General features: G+C 44.4%; 1 protein-coding gene and 1 long non-coding RNA gene across 5 annotated transcripts in view; one reads left to right on the top strand and one right to left on the bottom strand.

The window, feature by feature from the left end:
- Nucleotides 1-3,657: 3,657 nt before the first annotated feature.
- On the bottom strand, nt 3,658-25,793 carry LOC105480137 (uncharacterized). 2 transcript variants are annotated; one of them, XR_011619392.1, is made up of 4 exons: nt 25,092-25,793; nt 15,746-15,820; nt 4,444-4,574; nt 3,658-4,023 (listed from the first exon to the last, which is right to left on the bottom strand). It is a non-coding gene; the product is annotated as an uncharacterized lncRNA (long non-coding RNA). The 2 variants fall into 2 exon arrangements; XR_011619393.1 differs by having other exon boundaries at nt 4,334-4,574.
- A 54-nt stretch (nt 25,794-25,847) lies between these two features.
- LOC105480138 (VPS8 subunit of CORVET complex) overlaps nt 25,848-27,525 on the top strand; it is a 246,721-nt gene continuing 245,043 nt past the window's right edge. For all 3 annotated transcript variants that reach the window (XR_011619950.1, XM_011738646.2, XM_071091396.1), the window contains exon 1: nt 25,848-25,941. The gene's annotated coding sequence lies outside the window, so the exon portion shown is untranslated. The remainder of the gene's footprint in view (nt 25,942-27,525) is intronic.

Consider the following 27,525-nt stretch of genomic DNA (forward strand, 5'->3'; position numbering starts at 1 on the left):
TTTTGGGCGTCTGGCAGGCAGGTCCAGAGCTGAGGAAACATCATTCCCCAGCCTAAGCTGAAGTTGCTAAGAGCATGGGAAGGGCTGAGCTGTCTGTGTGTTGCCAGGCTTGGACCCACCACAGTCCCACTTCCGGCTTCCTGAGCAGTTTCATCAGAGCTTCCCTATTAGCCCTGCATAGCAGTGGCTGTTGAGCCCAATGTCAGCAGCAGGCTCTGGAATATTGCCTGTCCACCGTCAGCATGGAATGGAGGCCCCCTGCCCAGACCCTCCTGGGCAAGACAGTGCTGGGGACAGCTGGCAGCGACGTGGAGGCCTGAAATGGAGCGTTCTCAGCCATGGAGGCAGAAAGGCTTCCAGGCCCCCTTGCAGACACACATAGTGCAGCAGAGCCATGAACTTGGGGGAGAAGTTTGCACCACTCTCTCTCAGCACAGTTCTTCTGAATGTCTTACCTAAGGTTGGTCTTTACTTCATTTGGTCAATCAAACAAAATCAATGTTTATTTAGCTGACATTTAAGACCGGCCCTCAAGGAGCTCACAGTCCAGAGAGTCCACTCTGAGGGACAATGTAACTTATCATCTCGTACTAAGATAAACGCAATGACAGATACTTGAACAAGGTAGAGAAATGGCATAGAAGAGGGGAGAAGTGATATCTGAGGTGGACTTTTGGGGATACATAATAAAAACCAGCATTCTATGCTTACCATGTTCCAGACATGGTGCTAGAGCCTTCCATCAATTAACTCCCTTAATTATCAGAAAAGCCCAGGAGGTAGGTCTGTTATTCCCATTTTACAAAACAGAGGCACACAGGGCTTAGAAAAGTGATCCAAATTTACATAGCTAGTAAGAGGAAAAGTAGGATTTGATGCCACTCTATATATTTATATATATATATATATATATATGTATTTTATTTTTGAGACAGGGTCTCACTCTGTCGCCCAGACTAGAGTGCAGCGGCACGATCTTGGCTCACTTCAACTTGTACCTCCTGGGTTCATGCAATTCTCCTGCCTCACCTCCCAAGTTGCTGGGATTACAGAGGCACACCACTACTGCCCAGTTAATTTTTATATTTTTAGTAGAGACAGGGTTTCACCATGTGGGCCAGGCTGGTCTTGAACTCCTGACCTCAAATGATCCACTCACCTTGGCCTTCCAAAGTGCTAGGATGACAGGTGTGAACCACCGTGCCTGGCCTGACGCCATTACATTTGACTGCCTTTCTAAGATATTAAATAATGAAGGTGTCTACCTGGGATAAGAAGTAGAAGAAAGCATGGCAGGCAGAGCAAATAGAATACACAAAGCATGGAGGCGTGAGATCACATGGCTCAGTCTTATAGGAGCAGGAAGTGTGAGAGCAGGAAGGAGTGGAATGTGAGGCTGGAGAAGCAGACGGGGTCTGCGAGGTTGGATTTCCTGCTCTCATCATGGGGCGTCATTGAAGGACTCTTAGAGACAGAGTCACAGGTGCACGTATAAGAAAGACTACCGCCGGGCGCAGTGGCTCATGCCTGTAATCCCAGCACTTTAGGAGGCTGAGGCGGGCAAATCACTTGAGGACAGGAATTCAAGACCAGCCTGGCCAACATGGTGAAGCCATGTTTAGTAGAGGCCCGTCTCTACTGAAAATACAAACATTAGTAGGGTGTGGTGGCCCATGCCTGTAATCCCAGCTACTCGGGAGACAGAGGGTAGAAAATCACTTGAACCCAGGAGGTGGAGGTTGCAGTGAACGGAGATCACGCCATTGCACTTCAGTCTGGGCGACAGAGCAAGACTCCTTCTCAAAAAAAAAAAAAAAAAAAGGGAAAAAGAAAAAAGAAAAGAAAGACCACTCTTGGCTGCAGGATGATGTGGGTTGATGGGGGCAAAGGAGAACAGTTAGGAGGCTATCATAATAGTAACAGTGAAATCACTAGGTACTGTGCTAAGACAGTGAAAGGAGACATCTTTTTAAAAGGAATTTTTGGAAGATCCAATCAACAGGCCTTGGTGGTGATTACATGTGGGGAGTAAGGCTGGGGAGGTGTAGAGGAAGAGTCCTCGGTTTCTGGCTTGGGAACTGCTATAGCCACTAGCAGGTTTGTAGGAAGGGGAAGGAAGGGAACCAGTAAGTTCAATTCTGGACATGCTGCATCGGGGTGCCTGCGGGGCCCCCAAGTATGTGGAGAGCTGCAGGCAACTGGATATGCAGGTCTGGGTGGCCATTGGCCACAGCTCCCTCTTCTCTGCCCCATCCTGCAGACAGTCCCTCACTGGGAGCACAGTGACAGGAAGCTGGAATCTGGCGTTGGCATGGTTGAGTGTGATTAATGCAGAAGAAATGAAGTCAGTATTGGATGGCAACAAACCCAGACTCTGTTAGACGCGGCAGAAAGTGAACAAAGCGGATGGATTAAAGGTGGTAATGGATGCTCAGACTATTCACTCCACTAGACAGTGGGGATTCTTAAGTGAGTTGAAGAGAGGGGAATTCAATAAAGGCACAACTATCTTTTATTTTTAGTGTCAGCCTTTCGTGTAATACAACAAAACTTGTCGAGCAGTTACCTTATTCGTTGACTCAGTGTTTATTGAACACCTGCTGTGTGCCTGGGCAGAGCTGGGGATAAATCAGTGAACAAGATAAAAACCTCTGCCCTTAAGGAGCTTATTTCCTCACTAGGGAAGGTGGGGAAACAAATGATAAGCAAAAGAAGAAATAAAATAAATAATCTTTGGGTATCCACTAGCTTATACAACACCTTCATGCAAATTCGAAAAAGGCCACACCTGTGTGTGGGTGGAGGCAACCCTGTGCCAGGTCACAGAGCTTGTCAAGCAGAACCTGGGCTCACTCTTGCTTGGCAAGGCATCCAATCTGCACAGCTTTATCTGGTGGCCCCAGATGGAACGCCAGTTGTCTGATGGAGAAAAATAAAGCAAGATAAGAGAGACAGGCGGCAAAGAGGGAGAAGGGTTGCAATTCAAAAGAAGAGGGTCAGAGAAGGCCTCCATGAGAAAATGACATTTGAGCAAAGACGTGAAGGGGATGAGGAAGTAAGCCGCATGGATATCTGGGGAAGACTCCCAGGCAGTGGGGACAGCCAGTGCAAAGGCTTGAGACAGGAGCATGCCTGGCTATTTGAGGAATAGCAAGGAGGCCAGTGTGGCAGGAGCAGGGAGACCAAGAGGAAGAGAGTAGGGGACTGGATGGGAAAGGCAGCTGGGGGCCAGAGAGTGCCTCCTAGGCCCCTGTAAGAACATTGGTATTCACTCTGGATGCCATGGGAAGTCTTGGAAGAATTTTGAGTAGGGAGCTACATGATTTGACTGACTTTTCACGAGCTCCATCTGGCTGCTGGGTTGAACATACTGTACAGGAGGGGAGGTGGAAGCAGGGGCTCACTGAGGAGGCCACTGCGATTACCAAAGTGAGGAGTGATGGTTGCGCAGACCAGAGAGGTGGCAGTGGAGGTGAGGAGGAGTGCTCAGATGCCAGATATATTTCGTAAAGCCCGCAGAATTCGCTGATGGGTTGGAAGTGTGGTGGGAGAGAAGGATGACTCCAAGCTTCCTGACCCAGACAATGGAAGAATGAAGTTGCCATTTATTGAGAAACAGAAGGCTGTGGAAGGAAACACAATTGGGCGTAATGTCAAACGTTTTAATTTGAGCACTGATTTGTGAACATGAAAAATGACCCTCCCCTTAACAGGTTCTGACCCCTGCAACAACTCATATAACAGAGGACAAAACCAAGACCCAGAACAACTTGTGTAAATCTTGCCCAGCTCGTAAGTGACAGAACCAGGTTTCAAACGAATCTGTGTGCTTCCACATCTGTGCACTTTGCCCCATACTGCATTGTCTCAGGGAATTCCTGCTCCACCGAGGAAGCCACGGAAACTAGATCGTGTGCTGTCGGGAGCTGAGGTTGCGTCTCACTCTCCTCTGTAGTCCCCGTGTTGGGATTTTGTTGGAGGAACCAGCAAATAACACTCCTCCTCTCAACTTGACTTTGAAACCTTTGGAGAAATAGACACGGGAATCATGCAGATAGATAGGAAGATCGGCTTTATCTTTTTTTTTTTTTTTTTTTGAGATGGAGTTTTGCTCTTATTGCCCAGGCTTGAGTACAGTGGCACAATCTCAGCTCACTGCAACCTCCACTTTCCGGTTTCAAGCAATTCTCCTGCCTGCCTCAGCCTCCCAAGTCGTTGGGATTATAGGCGCCCGTCACCATGCCCAGCTATTTTTTTTTTTTTTTTTTTTTTTGGTATTTTTAGTAGAGACGGGGTTTTACCATGTTGGTCAGGCTGGTCTCGAACTGCTCACCTCGTGATCCATCTGCCTTGGCCTCCCAAAGTGCTGGGATTACAGGCGTGAGCCACCGCGCCCGGCCCCATCAGATTTATCTTTGATCACTCTGGGGTGGAAGATGATACCTCAGTGTGTGGCCACAGTAGGCTTCCTGGTGTTCCCCTGATCAGGCAGAGCTTGGACACTGCAAGTCTCTTCCTGGAGCCTTCACCTGAAGAAGTAACCTGAATGCAATTATCCAGCAGGCCGACTGGCTCTGAGAGAGAAAGGGAGAGGAAGGGGGTGAGCTTCTCATGCTCAGATCTTCCTTTCAAATTCATTATCAGATAAATCCCCTCTCTTCCCATGGGGAGGAGTAGGGAGCGAGGCCAGTAGGGTTATTTTAGCTGCAGTCCTTCCCCATGGAAACATAAAGCACAGAAATGAAAGTTCCCCCTCCCCCGCTCCAGCACAGCCTGGCACACAATAGGTGCTCAGTGTTTAGTTTGTGTGTGTGTGTGTGTGTGTGTGTGTGTGTGTGTGTGTGGCTAAAATAAAAGCAGGCACTTCTACCTAGTGAACAATAGAGAAGGCATTCCTTATACACATTCACTTCTCATTATTATCCAAGAGGTAGAAATTACTTTTCTTTCCAGTTTACAAATGAGAAAGTGAAGGTTTGAAAGGTTTTGAAACTGACCTAGGATGGAGCCAGGACTTTAACCTGGTGGCTTATTGGAGTCAGAGCAGATAAGCAGCACAGGTGTTCCCCTCACTCTGCTCTGCTGGTGACGATCCCAGGCAGTAAGGACATTATTAGACATTAGCATGAAGTGCCTGGGAAAGCAGGCAAGAGAGCAGTTAATTCTGTCTAGAGCTGGGGTGGGGGTGCAGAGGCAGAGACAGGCAGTCACAGAAAGAAGATGAGAGCTGACTGGAGTCTTCAAAGACAAGTAGGGATTTGCCAAAGGGATAAGACTAGTGGAGGGAGGCGATGGTATTCTAGGTGGAACAGCTTGGACAAACATCCTAGACCTGAACAATGTTTGGGAAGTAGTGAATGGACCAGACTGCTCAAAATACAGATCACAAAACAGCAGCCCACCCTCTGAAGTCAACCTGCAGATGTGAGTTGTTTGGCGTGTACAAAATATACACATATTTAAGTTACCTCAACATTTGAGTGATTTCGTCACTCTGGACTTTTGGCTTTTCTTAAAAAACCAGAAGATAACCCTAAGTCACCCTAGGTATGTGTTCCCATATGGCCACCTTTGTTGAGCCCTAAGAAGCTACTAGCTTCTTCAGATGAACATGTGCTCCCCAGCTGGCCTCAACCCCTGCCCACTCCCCAGCACCTGCATGTTTCACCCATTTACTTAACTAGCCTATCTTGCTCCTATGGGCACTTGAGCTTGCAACCCTTGGGCTAGATGTTTGGACCAAGTTTTGAAGGGCCTTCTGTGCCATGCCAAGGAGGCGATTTGGGAGTCTTCAAAGGTTGTTAAACAGAGGAGTGCATGATGGGATGAGTACAGAAGATGGGATAGGTGGGAGAGAGATGGACGCAATATTGAAATTAGTAGGCACAAGGGTCAAATGGTTTCTCCTGGAGAATTCTTCTTCAGGCAGAAGTAGTAGCAGTTGTTCCGGGCGGGTCATAGTTGTGGACTGGACTTGGAGTTAGACAGCCTGAAATACTGTTTTTTAAAATTTTTTATTTCCATAGGTTATTGGGGAACAGGTGGTGTTTGGTTAAATGAGTATGCTCTTTAGTGGTGATTTGTGAAATTTTGGGGCACCCATCACCCAAGCAGTATACACTGAACCCAATTTATAGTCTTTTATCCCTCACCCTCTTCCCACCCTTTGCCCCTGAGTCCCCAAAGTCCATTGTGGAATTCTTATGCCTTTGCATCCTCATAGCTTACTTCCCTACTTATGAGGGAGAACATACAATGTTTGGTTTTCCATTCCTGAGTTTTTTCACTTAGAATTATAGTCTTCAGTCTCATCCAGGTTGCTGTGAATGCCATTAATTCATTCCTTTTTATGGCTGAGTAGTATTCTATCATATATATGCATATACACACACACGCACACACACACAAAACACAGCTTCTTTATCCACTTGTTGATTGATGGGCATTTGGGTTGGTTCCACATTTTTGCAATTATAAATTGTGCTGCAATAAATATGCCTGTGCAAGTATATTTTTTGTATAATGGCCTCTTTTCCTCTGGGTAGATACTAGTAATGGGATTGCCAGATCAAATGATAGTTCTACTGTTTTAGTTCTTTAAGGAATCTCCACGCTGTTTTCCTTAGTGGTTGTACTCGTTTACATTCCTACCAGCAGTGTAGAAGTGTTCCCTGTTCACCGCATCCACACCAAAATCTACAATTTTTTAATTATGGCCATTCTTGCAGGAGTAAGGTGGTATCGGATTGTGGTTTTGATTTGCGTTCCCTGATCATTAGTGATGTTGAGCATTTTTTCATATGTATGTTGGCCATTTGTATATCTTCTTTTGAGAATTGTCTATTTATGTCCATAGCCCCCTGTTGTTTTTTTTTTTTTTTAAGATGGAGTGTCGTTCTGTCACCCAGGCTGGAGTGCAGTGGCAGGATCTCGGTTCACTGCAACCTCCACCTCCCACATTCAAGTGACTCCCGTGCCTCAGCCTCCCTGAGTAGCTGAGATTACAGGCACCTGCCACCACGCCCAGCTAATTTCTGTGTTTAGTAGAGGTTTTGTATTTTAGGTTTTGCCATGTTGGTCATGCTGGTTTCGAACTCCTGACCTCAGGTGATCCTCTAGCCTCGGCCTCCCAAAGTGCTGGGATTACAGGCGTGAGCCACTGTGCCCAGCCTGGAGGAGTCTTTAGGGTTTTCTAGGTATACAATCATATCATCAGCAAACAGCGGCAGTTTGACTTCCTCTTTACCTATTTGGATGCCCTTTATTTCTTTCTCTTGTCTGATTGCTCTGGCCAGGACTTCCAGTACTATGTTGAAGAGAAGTGGTGAGAGTGGGCATCCGTGTCTTGTTCCAGTTCTCAGGGGGAATGCTTTCAACTTTTCCCCATTCAGTATTATGTCAGCTGAGGGTTTGTCATAGATGGCTTTTATTACATTGAGGTATGTCCTTGTATGCTGATTTTGCTGAAAGTTTTCATCATAAAGGGATGCGGATTTTTTTTCTTTTTTTTTTTTTTGAGACAGAGTCTCACTCTGTTGCCCAAGTTGGAGTGTAGCATTGTGATCTCAGCTCACTGCAACCTCCGCCTTCCAGGTTCAAGTGATTCTCCTACCTCAGCCTCCTGAGTAGCTGGGATTACAGGCATGCGCCACTACGCCCGGCTAATTTTTGTATTTTATATATTTTTTTTTTTAATTTTTTTTTTTTTTTTTGAGACGGAGTCTCACTCTGTCGCCCAGGCTGGAGTGCAGTGGCCAGATCTCAGCTCACTGCAAGCTCCGCCTCCCGGGTTCCCGCCATTCTCCTGCCTCAGCCTCCCGAGTAGCTGGGACCACAGGCGCCACCACCTCGCCCGGCTAATTTTTTGTGTTTTTAGTAGAGATGGGGTTTCGCCGTGTTAGCCAGGATGGTCTCGATCTCCTGACCTTGTGATCCGCCCGTCTCAGCCTCCCAAAGTGCTGGGATTACAGGCTTGAGCCACCGCGCCCGGCCTAATTTTTGTATTTTAAATAGGGATGGGGTTTTGCCATGTTGGCCAGGTTGGTCTTGAACTCCTGACCTCAGGTGATCCACCGACCTTGGACTCCTAAAGTGCTGGAATTACAGGCGTGAGCCACTGTGCCCGGCGGGGATACTGGATTTTGTGGAATGTTTTTTCTGCATCTGTTGAGATGACCATGTGATTTTTGTTTTTAATTCTGTTTATGTGGTGTATCACATTTATTGACTTGCATATGTTAATATATATCTGTATTAGAGGACCTGTATCTAGAGGGCCTGAAATAAAACAGAAGAATGAATGATCCTCCTCCTTTCAAACACTGTTACCTTCACCTCTCCAGTAAGTTCCATCTGGTCTGTTTAGAAAACAAGAAAATGGGCCGGGCGCGGTGGCTCAAGCCTGTAATCCCAGCACTTTGGGAGGCCGAGACGGGCGGATCACGAGGTCAGGAGATCGAGACCATCCTGGGTAACACAGTGAAACCCTGTCTCTACTAAAAATACAAAAACTTAGCCGGGCGAGGTGGCAGGCGCCTGTAGTCCCAGCTACTCGGGAGGCTGAGGCAGGAGAATGGCGTGAACCCGGGAGGCGGAGCTTGCAGTGAGCTGAGATCCGGCCACTGCACTCCAGCCTGGGTGACAGAGCGAGACTCCGTCTCAAAAAAAAAAAAAAAAAAAAAAAAAAGAAAACAAGAAAATGGGCCAGGCATGCTGGTAATCCTAGCACTTTGAGAGGCCAAGGTGGGTGGATCATTTGAGCTCAGGAGTTTGAAACCAGCCTGGGCAACATGGAGAAACCTCCTCTCTACAAAAAATATAAACATTAGCCAGGTGTGATAGTGCACACCTGTAGTTCCAGTTCCTCAGGAGGCTGAGGTGGGAGGATCACTTGAGCCTGGGATGCAGAGGCTGCAGTGAGCCAAGATTGCACCACTGCACTCCAGCCTGGGCAACAGAATGAGACCCTGTCTCGAAAAGAAAAGAAAAGAAAAGAAAAGAAAAGAAAAGAAAAGAAAAGAAAAGAAAAGAAAAGAAAAGGAAAGGAAAGAAAAGAAAGAAGGAAGGAAGGAAGGAGAGAAGAAAGAGAGAAAGAAAAGAGAGAGAAAGAAAATGAGAGAAAAAGAAGGAAAGAAAGAACAAAAAAAGAGAAAGAAAAGAAAGAGAAGAAAGAGAGAGAGAAAGAAAAGAGAGAGAAAGAACATAAAGAGAGAAAAAGGAAAGAAAGAACAAAAACTGAAAGAGAGAGATAAAGAGAAAGAAAGAACGAACGAACGAACCTCGGTACCTCTGGCAAGCCACTTAACTTCTTTGAGCCTCAGTTTCCTCCACAGTAAAATAGGAATAGCATTACCATCAACAGCATCTCATGAGGAAAGGTGTTTGAACACATCTGTGGGTCCTAGGGAGTTAGAGGATTGCTGGGGTTGATACAGGAAGGCCCCACATGTTGGCTTGGCTCTGAGGTGTCAGACCTCTAGAGGTGGCACAAACCACACAATAGCTGTGGTTCCTGCTGTCCTGGGAGTTTTAACAATGATACAAGCCACATCAAGTTGCTTGAACAAGAACATATGCATAAAGACTTACATCCCCTGTCTCTCCCTTTCCACCTCGTACACCCATGAAGTCTGGGGCAGGGGCAAAAGCCCAGGGTGTGGTCTGAGTTGGATTTGGCTTCTGGATTTGGGGCAGGGCCCAGGGGATTCAAATCCCCTCTGTCCTGCACACAGCATCATGGTGACTTGGGGATGAAGGCTGCACAGTCAGCCTGGCTGGTTGCAGCCTCTCAGCTCCTCCCTCCCTTCTCTGGTCTGCTGCTCCCTCCCTCCCCTCCCCCTCACCGTCTCCAGCCCTGCAATCCATCACAGCTCTGTGTCCCTGCCCTTTGTGACCGTGTCTCTCTGCAGCACTACTTTTGCATTTTGATGTTAAAACAATATTTTACCCAATATATGACAGCACTTGGAGCCTTTGCAAAGGCCTTTCACATCTGTTATTTCATTTGATCCTCACCAGGTTGCTGTCAGGTAGGCAGGGAAGGTATTATTAGTGAAGGTGGTAGTCAAAATATTTAACAGCCCATATACGATGGGCTCAACCATCGGAGTGGATGCAGGTCTAGTGCTGGAGAGGGCCCTGGAGGCATCCTCCCTTAGTTATTGGAGCAAGGTCTGGGGGAGGGGGGCACTGGCGTAGGGACCCGGAAGTCTGGGGCAGTCCAGGGTGGCTGGGGACAGACATGAAGGATTCAGGGAAGTGGCTTTTTGCCAAGCAGTCTGGAAGCATTTCTGTTTTTTTCTTTTCTTTTCATTTCTTTTTTTTTTTTTTTTTTTTTGAGACAGAGTTTCACTCTTGTTGCCCAGGCTGGAGTGCAATGGCACAATATCTCATCACAACCTCCGCCTCCCAAATTCAAGCGATTCTCCTGCCTCAGCCTCCTAAGTAGCTGGGATTACAAGCATGCACCGCAACACCCGGCTAATTTTGTATTTTTAGCAGAGACGGGGTTTTTCTATGTTGGTCTGTCTGGTCTTGAACTCCCGACCTCTGTTGATCTGCCCGCCTCGGCCTCCCAAAGTGCTGGGATTACAGGCGTGAGCCAGTGCGCCCGGCCTCGGTTTTTTGGTTTGTTTGTTTTTCGTTTTGTCGTTTGTTTTTTAGCAGGATTGAACTGTACCGGTGCTTACAATGGTCTCTAATCATCTGTCCAATTGTGGGGATGTGGGAACCAGGTCCAGAGAGGTGAGTGACTTGTCCAGGGTGCAGGATGAAAGGAGGGCCAGCAGTGAGGTCGCTGGACTGCTCAAGCAGAGTTTTTTCTGCCGCCCCAGAGTGTAGGCAGATGCAAAGCCTTTCTTTGGCACCTCCTCCTTCCTGACAGAACAGCAGCCTTGGACACTGGCGAACAGCACTCTTGAAATCTGATCCCGGACCTCACACTTCTCTCCACACTTCTGTCACCATGTCTTCTTATCTTCTCACTATCTCCTCTGTCTCACCCTCATGTGTCAAGACTGCCCCTGAATTCCCTCGCTTGACTGTCTCCTTGATTTCTCCATGGACTCCCACACCATCTGCTAGTACCTCGCTGGGAGCAATTTCCAGAAACTCCCTGAGGCCCTAATTCTGCTCCTGAGCTGAGCATTGGATATCTCTCAGGTGTCCTGCCAACTACCTCAAGTCAACATGTCCCAAAGGGACCTCACCACCTTTTCCTCCCAAACCAGCCCTACCCCGTGACCTTGCTGTGCCTGTAAATGGCACCACCGTTGTTAATCCTCCTGGACCACATGGACCGCCCACTGGCACAGTGCCCATAATGGCCATCCACCTACTATCGCCTAATGCTCTGGAGACCCCAGTGATCAGTTTTGAAGTCGAGACTGAGGCTGGGGTCTGGCTTCCTGCAGCCCGTGTCCTACCCTGAGATCATGACCCCATCTTCCTTTGCACTGGTGTGTTCATTTTTTTTTGTAAATATAATGCTATTTTTTATTGAAATAATTCGTATATACTACTTAAAACCAAATAGTCCTACAAAGTACATAATGAAAAAACAGATTGCTCCCTGTGTCATTTCTTTTCACCTGTGATTACTACTCCTTAGAGGTAATTGCAACATATTTTGCTGTTTCTTCAGGTATTTACCTCCATTTTTCAAATGAGGTAAATGTTAATTTTAGATTTTTTCATTCTGGACATTATCTATTGATTTTTAATAAAGATGCTGTCAATATCCCATCTGTATGCCTTAGATCAAGCTTGTCCAACCTTCAGCCACAGGCAACTTGTGGCCCAGGATGGCTTTGAATGTAGCCCAACATAAATTTGTAAGCTTTCTTAAAACATTGAGTTTTTTGTGTGATTTTTTTTTTTTTTAGATGGAGTCTCACTCTGTTGCCCAGGCTGGAGTGCAGTGGTGCGATCTTGGCCACACATTCTCTTAATATCATTGTAGCATGGTTTTTAGTTAAATCAACATTCAGTATGTATATTATTATGACTATGTAAATATTGCTTACAACCAAGCAACATAAGCTAGAATTATATTTTTTAAAAAAGCATTTCCCCTTAAAGTTAATAATAGCTTCTTTTTTTTTGTTTTCTTAGTTTTCTATGTACTTACCACTAATTTGTCCCCAACTATCTTATAGAGTAGAAATATATATAGTAAAATAAATAATGTTATCTATATGTTCTATTTTTTCCTTGGAAACCACTCCAGAAGCCTGGAGTTTTCCTGCTCCAATGTGGACTGACTGGTTGCTTTCCTGGTTTGCTACACAACTATCCTGGGGCTTCCTTCATTATAATTCTAGAAAGTTTTTTTCCCTCTCTCTCTTGTGTGAGTTCCCCTATTGTCTGGGTCCCGTGTCTTCTTTCATGATTTACCTTCTCCTCACATCTTTTATGAGAATGGGTACATCAGAGACAAATTGTTTGAAGCCTGGAATGTCTGAAAATAACTGTTCATGTTTTATCGACAATTTGACTTGCTAGAGAATTCTAGAAAGAAAAATTGTCTCCCACAATTTGGTGGAAATTACTCTACTGTCTTCTAGCTGCTTCTTCTTCTTTTTTTTAATCATTTTAAAAATGATTTAAAAATTTTTAAATGATTTATTTGATAATTATTCCCCAAACTTTTCTCAGTTCCTCCTTCTGGAGCTCCTGCTTTTGTTTATATTTTACTTTATATAGTAATTTATTTGAAAAGTATATTTAATACTTATACATGTATTATTTTATTAGCTACTTTATAATATGATTATACCTTTTTGCATTTGAAATGCTTTATATATTTAATTTCACAATTTTTAAATTTTATGAATTCTGTTTTTTACAATGTTATTGAGGTATATTTTAGTTTTATAAAATTTCCCTTTTTGAGCGTACAATTTAATGACTTTGCTGGGTGCAGTGGCACCTGCCTATAATATCAGCTACTCATGAAGCTGAAGTGGGAAGACTGCTTGAATCCAGGGTTTTTCATATATTGCCTGGGCAATATATGAAGACTCCACCTCAAAAAAAAAAAAAAAAAAAAAAAGACTTTTACTAAATTAACCAAGTCCTACAACCATCACCACAAACAAATTTTAGAATGTTTCCATCACCCCAGTATGATCTCTCATGCCCATTCCGGCATTTTTTTTCCCAGTGTTTTCTGAACCTCAATCCTTTGTAGGTGACCTAGATTTTCCTCTCTACAAGGTTCCGCTCTTTATTTCTGATATGTTACAATGATGTGCCTTAACACGATTTTTTTTTTACTATCCTGGAAAATTTTCAAAGGATTTATTTAGTAATTATTCCCCAGACTTTTCTCAGTTTCTTCCTTCGGGAACTCCTGTTATTCTGGCATTGAGCCTTCTGGAGTAATTGTTTGATGCTTTAATCTTTTTCTTTTATTAATTCTTTTTTGTCTTTATTTGTCTTATTTTTAGGTGATTTTCTAGTTTTTTTTCTTCTAAACCTATACAACATTAAAACTTTAGCAATCTTGATTTCCAAGAGCCCATTCTTATTCTCTGAAGGTCTATTTTCTATAGCCCCTGATATTGTTTCATGGCTTCAGTGGTCTTCTAGCCCTCTAAGGATATTAAATATGCTGTTTAAAATTGCAGTGAATTATCTGTCTGAATTGTCTCTGCTTCGCCTGAGTTTTCCTCCCTCCCTGCCTCCCTCTCTTCGTCCCTCCTTCCTTCCTTCTTCTCCCTTCTCCACCTCTTCTTCCCCCTTTTTCTTCTACTGGGTTTTGCTTTAGATCCTCTCTTCCTTTCCTCACCATCCATTCATATTGAAGAGTGAGGCACTAAAAAGCTCATTGAAATCTCTGTGTGTTGGGGCAGGGCTGGTTTAGTGGTAGACCACACCTTAAGGTTATCAGGTAGGAAGCTAATGTTTTACTGCAGACTCCCCAGCCAATGCCAGTATCAATAGGTCTTTCTCTTGAGCCAGTTTACCCAGCAGGACCTTCCCCAACCTCTTTCCTCTAGAGCGTCAGCCAGGCCTCCAGCATTCTGGGTGCCCCTGCTTTCCCTTCCCATGGGAAGGAGTGGGTGATTGCATTGCTCAAGAATGAGACTTTTGCCTGACCAACACGGTGAAACCCCCTCTCTACTAAAAATACAAAAAAAATTAACCAGGCATGGTGGCACGTGCCTGCAATCCCAGCTACTCAGGAGACTGAGGCAGGAGAATCATTTTTACCTGGGAGGTGGAGGTTGCAGTGAGCCGAGATCGCACCACTGCACTCCAGCCTGGGTGACAGGGCAAGATTCCGTCTCAAAAAAAAAAAAAAAAAAAGAGTGAGACTTTCACTTGATCATCCTGCTTTCTCTATGCTGCCTTTCCTCTTCATCTTCCATGCCTGGTGCCTTCCCCAAATCCAGAATCTCTCTTTCAGCCTCTCTGGAGAGTAAGGCCGTGTTTTGCAGGGTGGGATGAACAAAGCTATTCGACTACCAGGGCTGGAGAGGGGAAGCTGACTTTCAGCTCATCCTTACGTTTGCAGCCACTCCATCCCATTAACTTCACAGTTACCCATACCTCCGTTTTCTAAACTCTTCTGTTCTTATTTTTTTGTTGTTTTTCATGTCAAATTGGCTTCCTTTTTGAAAGCATCTCTACCCCTTGCCTGCCCTGCAGGCAGCTTTTTTTTCTCTGCTAAGTCAGTTAATACTCATCCAATGGGATCCTTCTTGCAAAATTCTTTGACATCATCCATCAGCTGTTGTCTCTTCTTTTGTTCTGATAGTTCTTGTGGGTTTAGACTTTACTACTTTACTGTCACTGTAGCAACAGAGTCAAACACATGGGCTTAATGTGCCAAGTCTAGGAGGGGAGAAATTCTCTCCCTGTCCCTGCTGCCACACTCTTCAGCCTGACTCACATTTCCAGTCTGGAATGCTTACTGCTCCCCAAACAAACCCAACTCTTGCTGATAATGTTTCTGGAATGTACTCCTTGTCTCCTTTCCATCAAGACTCATCTTAAGTATCATACCCATGAAACCTCCTCCAATTTACCACTGCTAAAGAAACATCTTGTCCCTTCTAAAGCTCATTGCATGTACATGTTTCACCTCTCCTGATTCATCTATGGTATGAACATCTATTGCTCTGCTATACAAGTTCTTTGAGGGAAGGGACAACAGCTTACCGTCTCTGAATCCTCTTCAGCCAGCAGCTGATCTACCTATCTATCTATTATAACAAGAACCATAATAATTAAATGTCTGCCGCACTGTGTACAGGCATTTTAATCACAATGGTCTCTAACACCTACAGTAATTCTACAAGGTAGGGTATTAGATTTAATTTTTAGATGGACACTCTAAGAGGTTAAAGGACTTCACCAAGGTCCCATAGCCAGCAAAAGGCAGGATCTCAATTCAAGCACTGGTTTCTTTGTCTCTAAAGTCTATATTTTTATCTCAGCTGCTTTGTTTCAGTTATCTTTTTAATTTTAACATTTTATTGTTACCTTTTTATTTTTAACTTGGGTACTTAACATTTTTCTTTCACCTGTGTGTTACTCCTGCTGCTCTGAAAGTGCAGGTGCAGTGTGGTTATTTTGCTCATTCCAAACTCATGTCCCTAAAGCAAGAACTCTCAACTTGACCCTGTGGATCCATATCTGTCATTTATTGGGCATTTTCTCTCTGTCAAGCAATTAGTAACGAGTGTGGTTAAGGGCATGGGCTCTGAAGACAGGTTCAAATCCTGGCTTCTCCACTTACTAACTATGAGTTTGGGCAAGTTATGACTTCTCTAGGCTTCAGTTTCCTCTTCTGTAGAATGGGCCTTAATAATACCTGCAGTAGATACAACATAAGGTAATGGTGAGAATTAAATACATGTAAACTACTTAGAAGAGTGTATGGCACTTTATAAGCACTAATTGATGTTACCTATTGTAATCACATATTTTGTCTTATTTAACTTATAATTACACCTATGGGGTAAAAATTATTATCCTAACTTTGCAGGTGAGGAGGCTGATATACAGATGCAAATTGAGATCTTCCTGACTCTAAAAGCATTTTCTTTCTTTTCTTTGTTTCTTTTTTCTTTCTTTCTTTTTTTTTTTTTGAGACGGAGTCTTGCTCTGTCTCCCAGGCTTGAGCGCAGTGGCCTGATCTCAGCTCACTGCAATCTTTGCCTCCTAGGTTCAAGCGATTCTCCTGCCTCTGCCTCGGGAGTAGCTGGGGTTACAGGCATGCACCACCATGCTCGGCTAATTTTTGTATTTTAGTAGAGATGGGGTTTCATGATGTTGGCCAGGCTAGTTGCAAACTCCTGACCTTAAGTGATCCGCCCGCCTCGGCCTCCCAAAGTGCTGGGATTACAGGTGTGAGTCACCGTGCCCAGCCTAAAAACATTTTCTTAACCACTATGCTATACAGCCAGAGAGACAGATGATACTTGTGGACATCCTGCAGGCTTTTAAATTTTGGTGAACCTATGAACAAGAAGATGCTGGTCTGGACACTGGTCTCCAGTGCAACTCCAGAGAGAATGTGGGTATCATTACTGGGTAGGGATGTGCCACCCCAGGCTGGGAGTCAGGAAACCTGCGCTCTAGACCTTCCTGCTGTGTGGACCCCCACCCTCTGCACCCTCCACTGCCACCCCCAGGCCTCATTTCTCTCATCTTAGAGAGGAAGGGTAGCACTGGCCTTCTGGGGCTCCTTGTAAAGGCTCCCAGCAAAACCAGGTAACTGCTGAATGCCAGCACCATCTGGTGGCCAGGGGCCAGAACCCAAGCCCAATGCTCCCCACTGCCACTTGGTGGCCACTAATGCCATCTTAGGTTTGCCAGGCATTTCTTTTTTTTTTTTTTTTTTTTTTTGAGACGGAGTCTGGCTCTGTTGCCTGGGCTGGAGTGCAGAGGCCGGATCCCAGCTCACTGCAAGCTCCGCCCCCCGGGTTTATGCCATTCTTCTGCCTCAGCCTCCCGAGTAGCTGGGACTACAGGCGCCCGCCGCCTCGCCCGGCTAGTTTTTTGTATTTTTTTAGTAGAGACGGGGTTTCACCGTGTTCGCCAGGATGGTCTCGATCTCCTGACCTCGTGATCCGCCCGTCTCGGCCTCCCAAAGTGCTGGGATTACAGGCTTGAGCCACCGCGCCCGGCCGAGGTTTGCCAGGCATTTCACATTAAAAAAAGAATCATTGACATGATCATATGCTCTTTTCAGCAACTTGAAGAAATATGTAGGATTTGGTACTATCTTTTCCTGACAGGAAGCTGGGGCCCAAAGAAATTGGGTAAATGGCATAGAGTCACATGGCAAGCTCACTGGCTGTCACAGCCAGGTTTAAAAGGCTCTGATTTTTTTTTTTTTTTTTTTTTTTTTTTTGAGACAGTCTCACTCTGCCACCCAGACTGGAATGCAGTGACACGATCTCGGCTCACTGCAACCTCTGCCTCCCAAGTTCAAGCGATTCTCCTGCCTCAGCTTCCTGAGTAGCTGGGATTACAGGCACGCACCATCACGCCCAGCTAATTTTTGTATTTTTAGTAGAGACGGGGTTTCACCATGTTGGTCAGGCTGGTCTCAAACTCCTGACCTTGTGATCCGCCCACCTCGGCCTCCCAAAGTGCTGGGATTACAGGCGTGAGCCACCGTGCCTGGCCAAGGCTCTGAGATATTAAAGCTACCTCTGAAATAGACTTTGCAGGCATATCGAGAATATACCAAATACAAGATGTGTCACATAGGTCATTTAATTTAGTCTGAGCATACAACTGAGACTCAGTGAGGTTTAATTTACTCAGCGTATAGGGTGTGACAGAGGCAGGATTTGAACCCAGATTCTATGACTCTACCCAGCCCTATTTTTCTCCTCCTCAATGTCTGGGGCTGGCCCTGAAGCATACAGAACAATTAAGGCTTCTAACCTCCAGAATTCTGTTGTTCTTTAGGATTGAATCCATAAATTTTAGCTAGGCTGATAGCTATCCAGAATATAGACTTCCTTTTCCTGCCTTCCCTGCAGCTAGAAATGGACCAATGGTAAGTCAGCAGGACTGGTGTATGCAGTTTCAGAAGCTGAAGGGAGTGGGCACACCCTTCTTTGCCAGCAGCTTCTAAAACAAGTCCCAGTGACCCTACTTCCTGGAAGTCATGCCCTTGTGTAATTGCCTCCCCTGGAGTATGGGCTCAGCTTGTACTTCTAACAAATAGAGTGTAGCATAAAACAATGGAAAGTAACTTCTTTTAAAAATTATTTGTTTATTTATTAGAGACAGGGCTTTGCTCTGTCACCCAGGCTGGGGTGCTATGGTGTCATGATAGCTCACTGTAACCTCAAACTCCTGGGCTCAAGCGATCCTCTCACCTAAGTCCCCAGAGTAGCTAGTACTACAGGCATGTGCTACCATGCTTGGCTAATTTTCTGATCTTTTGCAGAGATAGGGTCTTGCTGTGTTGCCCAACCTGGTCTTGAACTCCTGGCTTCAAATGATTCTTCCACTTCAGCATCCCAAAGTGCGAGGATTACAGGTGTGAGCCACCATGACCAGCCAGAAGTCACTTCTAAGATCAACTTACAAAAGACTGTGACTTCCATCTCCCTGACATTCTTGCTGGCTCTTCTTGCTTGCTTGCTTGGATGAAGCAAGCTACCATGTTGTGAGCTGCCTTATGGAGAAGCCCATGTGACAAGGAACTGAAGGCCCTCTGGCCAAGAACCAGTGAGGAACTGAGACCCTCAGTCCAACAGCCTGTGGCAAGCAGAATCCTGCCAATAATCAAGTTAGTGATCTTGGAAGAAGATCCTTCCCAATTTGAGCCTGGAGATTTCTACAGCTTGGGCCAATACCTTGGTTGCAGACTCGTGAGAGACCCAAACCAGAGGACCCAGTCAGGCCATGCCCAGAGTCCTGATTTATGGAAACTATAAGATAATGCATGCCATTGATTCATGCCTCTAATTTCTTGGGTAGTTACACAGCGATAGATAACTAATATACCTTCTTTCTTCCTTTCTTCTTCCTTGCTAATTGGAAAACGGATGTGATAGTTGGAACAGACGTCTTGGACGATAGAACAGACTTGAGAATTGAGGCCCTACGTGGAGGAACAATGAGATAGAAGGAGTCTGGGCCCTGACACAGTGATGATTTTGAACTGTCTTTTGTTCTCAGCTGACTTCAACCCTTCCTCTTTTTGTGTTACCCTTATATGTAAACAAGGCTATGTCCAGGCAAAATGGCAAAATAGGTCAAATTTGCCTCTGATATCCTGGTTGTTTCTGCATCTTCTTTACTCTTTCCTTGACCTTTTCCTCTTCTAATGCTTAGTCCTCTTCAGTCCTTGTCTAATGCCCAGTCCTGCCTAGGATCCCCTTTAAAGCTCAGATCCTAGTGCTGGACATTTCTCTCCACCCTCTTCTTGCTATTGAGTTCTGGGAGAATGCCCAGTTCTAAGTTCAAAAGGCTGATAAGTGATGTGATTATTTGCTTGCAGGAGTACAGGAGCAGTGGCAGGGGTGGGGCTGGAAGACAAAATACTCTAAGCAGATTTCAAATGATAACATTTCTGGAATCGTGAAATTATTAGAAAGAGAAATATTTTTCTTTTTCTAAGGCCGAAGGAAAGAGGGACGAGGGAAGGCATTAGAATGAATGGGTGAATGGAAAGTGAAAGTCAGCTTGTTGTTGAGAATACAAAATGGCAGAGAATATAGATACTATTCCTTTTATGACTTTGGGAAGCAATTTATGAATCCTGAGTCCCCTCTTTTTTTGTTGCTGTTCTAGTAATGTTTGGATATAAAACACAATCCTTGCTAAAGGTCAGGAGAATTTGACCTTCTGAGCTTCCATAATTTATTTCTATCATGGATCTTGTAAATGTTGTGTTTTTTAGTGTTGTCTTCCTGGCTAGGGATCAGGTACTGGCTTTCATTCATATTTGTGTTCCTGGCAACGAGCGTTGTGCCTGGCACATAATAGGTACTCAATCAATACTGGTGTATACTGTAAGGGAGATCTTCATTCCTCGATCCCGACTTTGGAAGCATTCTCAGGTTCGTGCATGTGACACCTCCTTCACACACAAATATAGGCTGTCATTGCAGAATTTGTTCATTTATTTAATACAAATTTATGGAGCTCCTACTCTGTGCCATGTACTATTCTAGATGCAGGGAGTACAACCATAAATGAACTACACAAAAGTCTCTGCTCTCATAGTGCTTATGTACTGGTGGGGAAGACAGAAACTTGACAGATAAATAAGTACACATATGGTATGTTGGATGATGACAAGTGCTATAGAAAAAAATAACACACAGGAGAGTGGTGACATGGTGTGGGGAGGATGAGAGTGGCTAGGGAAGACTTCCCTGAGGTGACTGTGGCAGAAGCCGGCTATACTCCCTAGAATTCTGTACTCCTCTACACTCCCTGGCCTCTGTCGTAGTAAAGCAGGGCTGGGTGGCTAGTGCTGGCCAATGGACTGTGAGCAGAAGGGGCACATGTCACTTTCAGGCCAAGGAATTCAGAGCCAGTGGGCTTTCTGCACCCCCTCTTCTGTCTCAGAGCATTTAGAGGCCATGTGTTCAGAAAACAGTGTCACCAGATGGAAAGAAACCGGGTGGATGAACTGGTGAGAACTGGATGGAGGAGAGAACTGCTCCCCATCTTCCTTATATTTATTGCCCTGACTAAATATTTATTGCAGTGACATTTGAGCAAAGCCCTGAAGAAGGTGAGCGAGTGAGCCAAGTGGTTATCCTGAGAGAGGAACACTCCGGGCAGAAGGAACACGAGAGTGACAGCTGGACTAGGTTGAGTCACTTACAAAGAACCAATTTTATGTCTCTGCAGCCTGCTTGGACATTTTGACTCAATGAAGTTTGCATATGTATATATGCAAAGACTCCTGATTTTTAGATTAAAAACCCTGTACACCAGGTTTTGGTTTTGGCTTTTTAAATTATCATTATTTTCATTATTATTTATTATTTTTTGAGACAGAGGCTCGCTTGTTGCCCAGGCTGGAGTGCAGTAGCGCGATCTTAGCTCACTTCAACCTCCGCCTCCCGGGTTCAAGCGATTCTCTTGCCTCAGTCTTCTGAGTAGCTGGGATTACAGGTGCCTGCCACTATGCCCGGCTAATTTTTGTATTTTTAGTAGAGACACAGTTTTGCCATGTTGGCCAGGCTGGTCTCGACCAGGTGGTCAACTCCTGACCTCAGGTGATCCGTCCGCCTTGGCCTCCCAAAGTGCTGGGATTACAGGTGTGAGCCACCTCACCCGGCCAAATTATTTAAATAAGCTTGATTCTTTAGAGTAATTTTAGGTTCACAGCAAAATTGAGAGGAAGGTACAGAGACTTCTCATACACTGCCTGCCCCACGCATACATGGTCTCCCCTACCAGAGTGCTACATTAGTTACAGCTGATGGACCTGCACTGACACATCATTACATCATTATCACCCACATCTAGAGTTTACCTGAGGGTTAATTCTCAGTGTTGCACATTTTGTGGCTTTGGACAAATTTATGATGTTTCCACTATTATAGCATCATACAGAATCATTTCACTGCCCTGAAAATTGTCTGTGCTCCAACAAGCTCCCTTTTTAAAAAAGGAAAAGAGGTCAGTTTATTTTGTGATTGTGAGCAAAAAGAGAAATGACAAAGGGGTCCATCTCCTATTCTCTGCCTTTTGTTCTCAGGTACAGACATTTTTTTTTTTTCTTCAGGAGAGATGTGGCTTATTCTAGATGCAGGGGTAATAGTGATGTCTGGGTTGAGGTCTGCATCTTTCTCTCTCGGGGAAAGCTGGAGGGAATAGAGCTGGTGTAAGGACACCATCCAACTGTGGCAGCCCTCAGTGGCGCCCCCCTTCTAGCTCCTGTGCACCCCGCAGTCCAGCCCTCACTGCTTCCCAAGGCTCTGAGAGCTCACATGCAACTTTTTTTCTCATTGGCTTAATTTCTCTTAAGACCACTTCGCAAAAGCTCCATTGTAATCACTATCTGCTCAACTGCTTTGTCTTACTTACAGGTTTAGTAAATGCAAACATTCTTCTGTCTAGGTCTTACTGACCTGTAGAAAGTTAACTGATGAATGGTACATTTTAAGTCAAAACATACTTTCTGAACCCCAAACATAGTAGAGCTTTTGGTACTCGTTCCAAAAAGAGGAAAATCATTACACTATTCTATATAGAAAAATTTCAATATATAATATGCTGAAACAAATTTTACCTTTCAAAAAAATCTCAATACCTATGTTTAGATAAGTACAAGTGAAACTTTAAGAAATTCCAGTATCACTATTTCTCAAACTTGGATATTGTTCAGATCCTTTGTAAGGGGTAAAGATTCTCACAGATATCTAGAGTTAGCTTATATATTTTTTATAATGTTGCATACATATATGTGTATGTATATATGCAAACATAAAACTAAGGGCTCCTGATTTTTATAGATTTTATGCATCTATAAAACTAAAAAAATAAATTGAATACAAACAAAACTACTAAATGAAGAAATTCATATCTACAATTTTGATTTAATATAAGGAATGATATTTTGCTGAAGCCAATATTCACATGAATATTGTAATACTGTGTGATGACTCAATTCTCCCACTAACCTTTGTTAGTGCAGCGCACCACAATATAATTTGCCTATAACTTGGTGTGACCACATCATTTGTTTTAAAAATCCTTCTCCGTTTTTTTTTTTTTCTCACAAGTCTGTAACAATTCACTCAGTACTATTTGCCAATCAGAAATCCAGCAGTGAAACTGCATTCCCAGAATAACTATAAAGGGCTGAGAAATTTATATAGATATTCCACTCCAATAGGAATTCCATACAGGTTAAAATGAGAGACCGTTTCATCTATCATATTGGCAAACCTTTTTTTTTGTTTTTAAGATAAAATAAATGCCAGCGGGGGTATGTGTGATGGGCACCCTTGAGCGCTTCTGGTGAGAATGACAACTGGCCTGACATTTCTGGAAGGCAGTTTGACCATGGGTATTCACAGACTTAAGAGTTTTCAAAGCCTTTGAATTCCACTTACAGGTTGGTAGCCTAACGAAGGAAATAATTTTAAAATGCGGTCAAAGATTTATATATAAGGATATTCATGGCAATGTTCTTGTTAGCAGTAAAAAATAGGAACTCCTATATGTCCAAAAATAGTGGAATAATGGAATACATGAAACTATATCATTAATAATTATGTAGCCATGACAAATAATATTTGTGAACAATTTTAGTGATGGTGGATAGTGCTCAAGATGAAAAAAAAGAGGATGGACTATTAACTATATATCCTATAAATATATAGAATACACAACTAAATATGCAGTTCTATTATGTCAAAAATGTAAATATGCAAAGAAAAAGATCCAACAGAAATAAGCCAAAACAATGAGTGCCTTTTTTCTGGGATGTGAGTAATTTCTGCTTTAAAATATTTCCTGAATTTTCCATGTTTTCTACAATAAGCACAAAATTTCTTTTTATTATTAAGGCAAACAGCCCTGGAAAGGATAGCATTTGACATTATTTACTGCTGTGAACAGAGGTACATAAAAGGGCTGTTACTTTGGAGAGTTCTCACAGTCAGTCTGGACCATCCTAAAATATTCTTTATTATAAGTTGAAATCTGCTTCTCTGCAACATCCATACACAGCTCCTAGACTTGCTTTCTTTCTACAGCTATCCAGAATAAGTCTATGAGTGTTGTAGAGATATTTCAAAGGACCAGTTTTTTAAAGTAATGGCAAAAACCGCAATTACTTGTGCACCAACCTAATAGTTACCTTTCCACTGCTCGCCCCTATGACCCTGCTCTCCCCTACTTCTGCCAATTCCTTTTCCTCTGGATACTTTCAAAAGTTCTCTGTCACACAGGCTTTCTGGTCTCACCAGCTTGCTTATCCTTCTGTAGACAGTCTCCAGTTTAATAACTTTTCTAGAAAAATGTGATATTCAGAACCAAAGGCCGGTTTCCAGCCTTCTTAAGCACTGCTATCATCTTGCCACTCCTCTGCCCAAGTTCCTCTGGAGGCTCTTACCAGAAGAGCAGAACGCCCCAGCTTAGCGTGCAATGTCCTCCTGGATCTGGTCCCAGCCTTTCCAGCCTCATATCCCACCACATCCCTAATACACACTACACCAGTGTCTTCAAACTATGGGTTGTTCTGCATCACTGAGTACTGAAATGAATTCAGTAACCAGCACTTAAAAAAAGAGAATAGAATGGAATAGAAAATACCAAGTTGCATTTTACATTCTAAGGGCAATTACTGTCTCAACATTATCTATCTATCTATCTATCTATCTATCTATCTATCTATCTATCTATCTATCTATCTATCTTACCTACCTACCTACCTACCTATCATGCACACTCACACATATACGCATACTGTGTGTATTTTTATACTAGGCCATGGCTGAAATGTATTTTTTTCTTTTTTTTGAGTTGGAGTCTCTCTGTTACCCAGGCTGGAGTACAATGGCATAATCTTGGCTCACTGCTACCTCCGCCTCCTGGGTTCAAGCGATTCTCCTGCCTCAGCCTCCCGAGTAGCTGGAACCACAGGTGCATGCCACCACGCCTGGCTAATTTTTGTATTTTTAGTAGAGACAGGGTTTCTCCATGTTGGTCAGGCTGGTCTCAAACTCCTGACGACCTGCTTCGGCCTCCCAAAGTGCTGGGATTGCAGGCATGAGTCTCCGTGCCTGACCTGAAATGTATTTCTTACTGTGAGGAATGATTAAAAGAAGGTTGAAAGCCACTGCCCACACCACGGCTACATCAGGCCAGTAACTAGTTCCCAAACTTGCTTCATACTACCTGTGATCCCAGCCTTCCCTCAGCTTGGCATTCTCCCTGCTCTCTGCTACTGAAATCCTTCAAGGCCCTGACAAGATACCACATCCTTCCTTCAGTGTTTCAACTTTTCCCCTTGTCTGTGATCTGAAAATGGTGGTTCAATTGTCTTTCTTTATATTACTCAAAACAGCCTACTTTGTATTTTGTTATGTCTGTACACTGAATTCTTAGACAATAAATATCTGGAGGGCAGGGCAGTGTCTTACCCATCTTTGGGTTCTCCGAAGGCCCAGAAGTCTAGTGAACCTGGCTGATGCTCAAAAATGTCTACCCAACCGAATGTTTTCTGTATCTCCTTCCAAGAGTATCTTCTGGTGTTCTTCCTCCTATTTCCTTGACCATAGCCCCCAGCAGGCCTAAAATCTGTGTCCTGGGGCTAATGTTACCTACAGTGATGACTCTAGAAACGAGTCTTTTCTGAAAGCTTTCACCTTTCTTCAGGAGCAATAAGAGAAATAAGCATATGTTTTTATTTATTTTTCAGAAGTTTCCTTTATTTGACACTATGTTTCTCCTATATTTTTGGTGTTAAGATGTATTTTGGGGAGCAATACTGACGATATATTAGAAGATAATAGTTGGTTTTTTAGTATGTGTATGCCTGTTGTCCTTATTTGACAAAATAAATTGGCAATTCTGTGTTCATCTTTTTCTTAAAAAAAGCTAAAAAAAATTTACTGGTCGCAAACTCCAAAAGGCAGGGAATCAGTTCCCCTTCTGGGCTGGCTGCAAGTAAGTTCACTTTCTTAAAGGAGGAGCTTTCTCCTCTCACCTCAAGGACTGCTATTTATTCGTCCGCGCTACTCTTTCCACGTTTCCATTCTCTTGGTCTTCAAGATGTGAATCACCGGTTTTTTCCGTGGGGGAAGCCAGTATATCTCTGGCCCTTTAAATAGGGGCGTGGTGAAGAGGCGCGGACCGCCCAGGAGGGGGAGCAGTGTGAGGAGAAAAGCGGAAGCGAGGCCAGTAGTGGTAGGTAGTGCGCGTGCGTGAGGCTAAAGCTGGGGTGCGGTCACGTGGGCCAGCGGTCCAGGGCCGGAATGGCTGCAAGCTCAGGTAACGAGTTTCCAGAGAGCGGGCCCGTGGGGAGGAGACAGGATTGAGGGGCCGTATTCAGGGTAGGAGGAAAGCGCGCGACAGGTCTCTGAGCCTCGGCGCCTCCTCCCAGCGCGACAGCGGCGCGACCTCGGGGAGCGGACAGAGCAGCCCCTGACGGGCCGGGCGGGGTTGATTCTTGAGTGGAGGGGCGTGTCCTACGTTGGCCCGGAACTGGGTCGGGCAATTTCCACTTACTGGTTCCAAATGAATGTGAAAATTCAAATGGGCTTAAGTAAAAAGGGATTTATTGGCTCCAAACATGGAAGAGGTTGGGGTATCACTAAATCCAGTGACTCCAGTGATGTATTTGTGTGTCTCTCCCTTTCTGCAAAGGACCAGTAACCCCTCAGTTCCCTATTTCCTTTGCGACTATAATTGCAAGCCTCATTCTGTCCTGTTACAGTCCTGCGACAATTAGGCTGAGGGACTGGGGCACCCGCTCCCCCGACTGTAAGCCTAGGCGGCGGGTGTCATGCCCCTCCCCACTCCCGGGCGGAGCAGGTGTGTAGCCCGTCTGTCGGGCCTGGAAAACAGGTGTGGACCCCTTTATCCTCCAGGGACTGATATCAGGGTGCCTGAGCCTGAGGCTTAGATGGGGTATGCACGTCTTAGGATCGGTGCGCACCCTGTGAGTCTGGTTCCAGTTTGTCTCCACGTGCAAGTTGTGCACCAGAATGAGGGCAGCAGGATGAAAGGTGGACCTCTAAAGTTCGAGGCTATTCCTGTGCCTTGGCCTGTTCTTCGTGCGTGGCACCTGGGGAAGGAGGAAAACAGCTGCTCAGAGTGTCTGGGTGTACACAATGGGAGTGCTTCACAGGATAGGGTGGGAGGAGGTAGGATCCGTGAGAGGTTCCATGGCCGTGGGTTATCAGGAATAGCTAGCTGGGGAGCCTTCTTTAAATAAACAGACCCCGTCCACTTCTTAAATTCTTGTTAGAACGAATAGGAAGACTTCTGTCCTCTGCACCATCCATCCTCTACCATACTCAATTTTCCCGTACTAAAAAACCCAAAACCCAAGCCAAACAAGCATGGATGTTAGCTTGTGGTGCTAAACCTTATTCCAAATGTCTGTGTTTGGGAGATAATTACATGTTGTCTGTGTATGTCTGTGTCTGCCTGTGTGTGTTTGAGGTTTATCTAATATAAATGTGGATGGAGAATCTGCACGTTTGTGTAAGATATGGGTTTGCTCATGGTTAAATTCAGGCACAGAGTAGGTATTGAATCCTCTGGCAATAGCTGGCCTGTTCTGTAGAATATGCAATAAAGATAAATGGAAAAAAAAATTCGTTGAACTGTTGGGCTTTATATGGTCAAAGAGGCATATGTGAGAAAATTCTTTCCAGAGCTCTTAACAGAGTAATATGTTGATTTTTTCCTTATATTTAATATATTTCCTTCGTATCTGGACCATTGTCAGCAGATAGATGTTTTCTGTCTTCCAGAATATTGGGACATGTTGGTGATTCTTAGCTGTATCTCACTCTTCCATTGACATTTCAACCAGTGTGACACAAAATGTCAGTTATGTATGTGAAT

The sequence above is a fragment of the Macaca nemestrina genome, chromosome 2, assembly GCF_043159975.1.
Source record: "Macaca nemestrina isolate mMacNem1 chromosome 2, mMacNem.hap1, whole genome shotgun sequence".
In the NCBI taxonomy this organism is placed as follows: domain Eukaryota; kingdom Metazoa; phylum Chordata; class Mammalia; order Primates; family Cercopithecidae; genus Macaca; species Macaca nemestrina.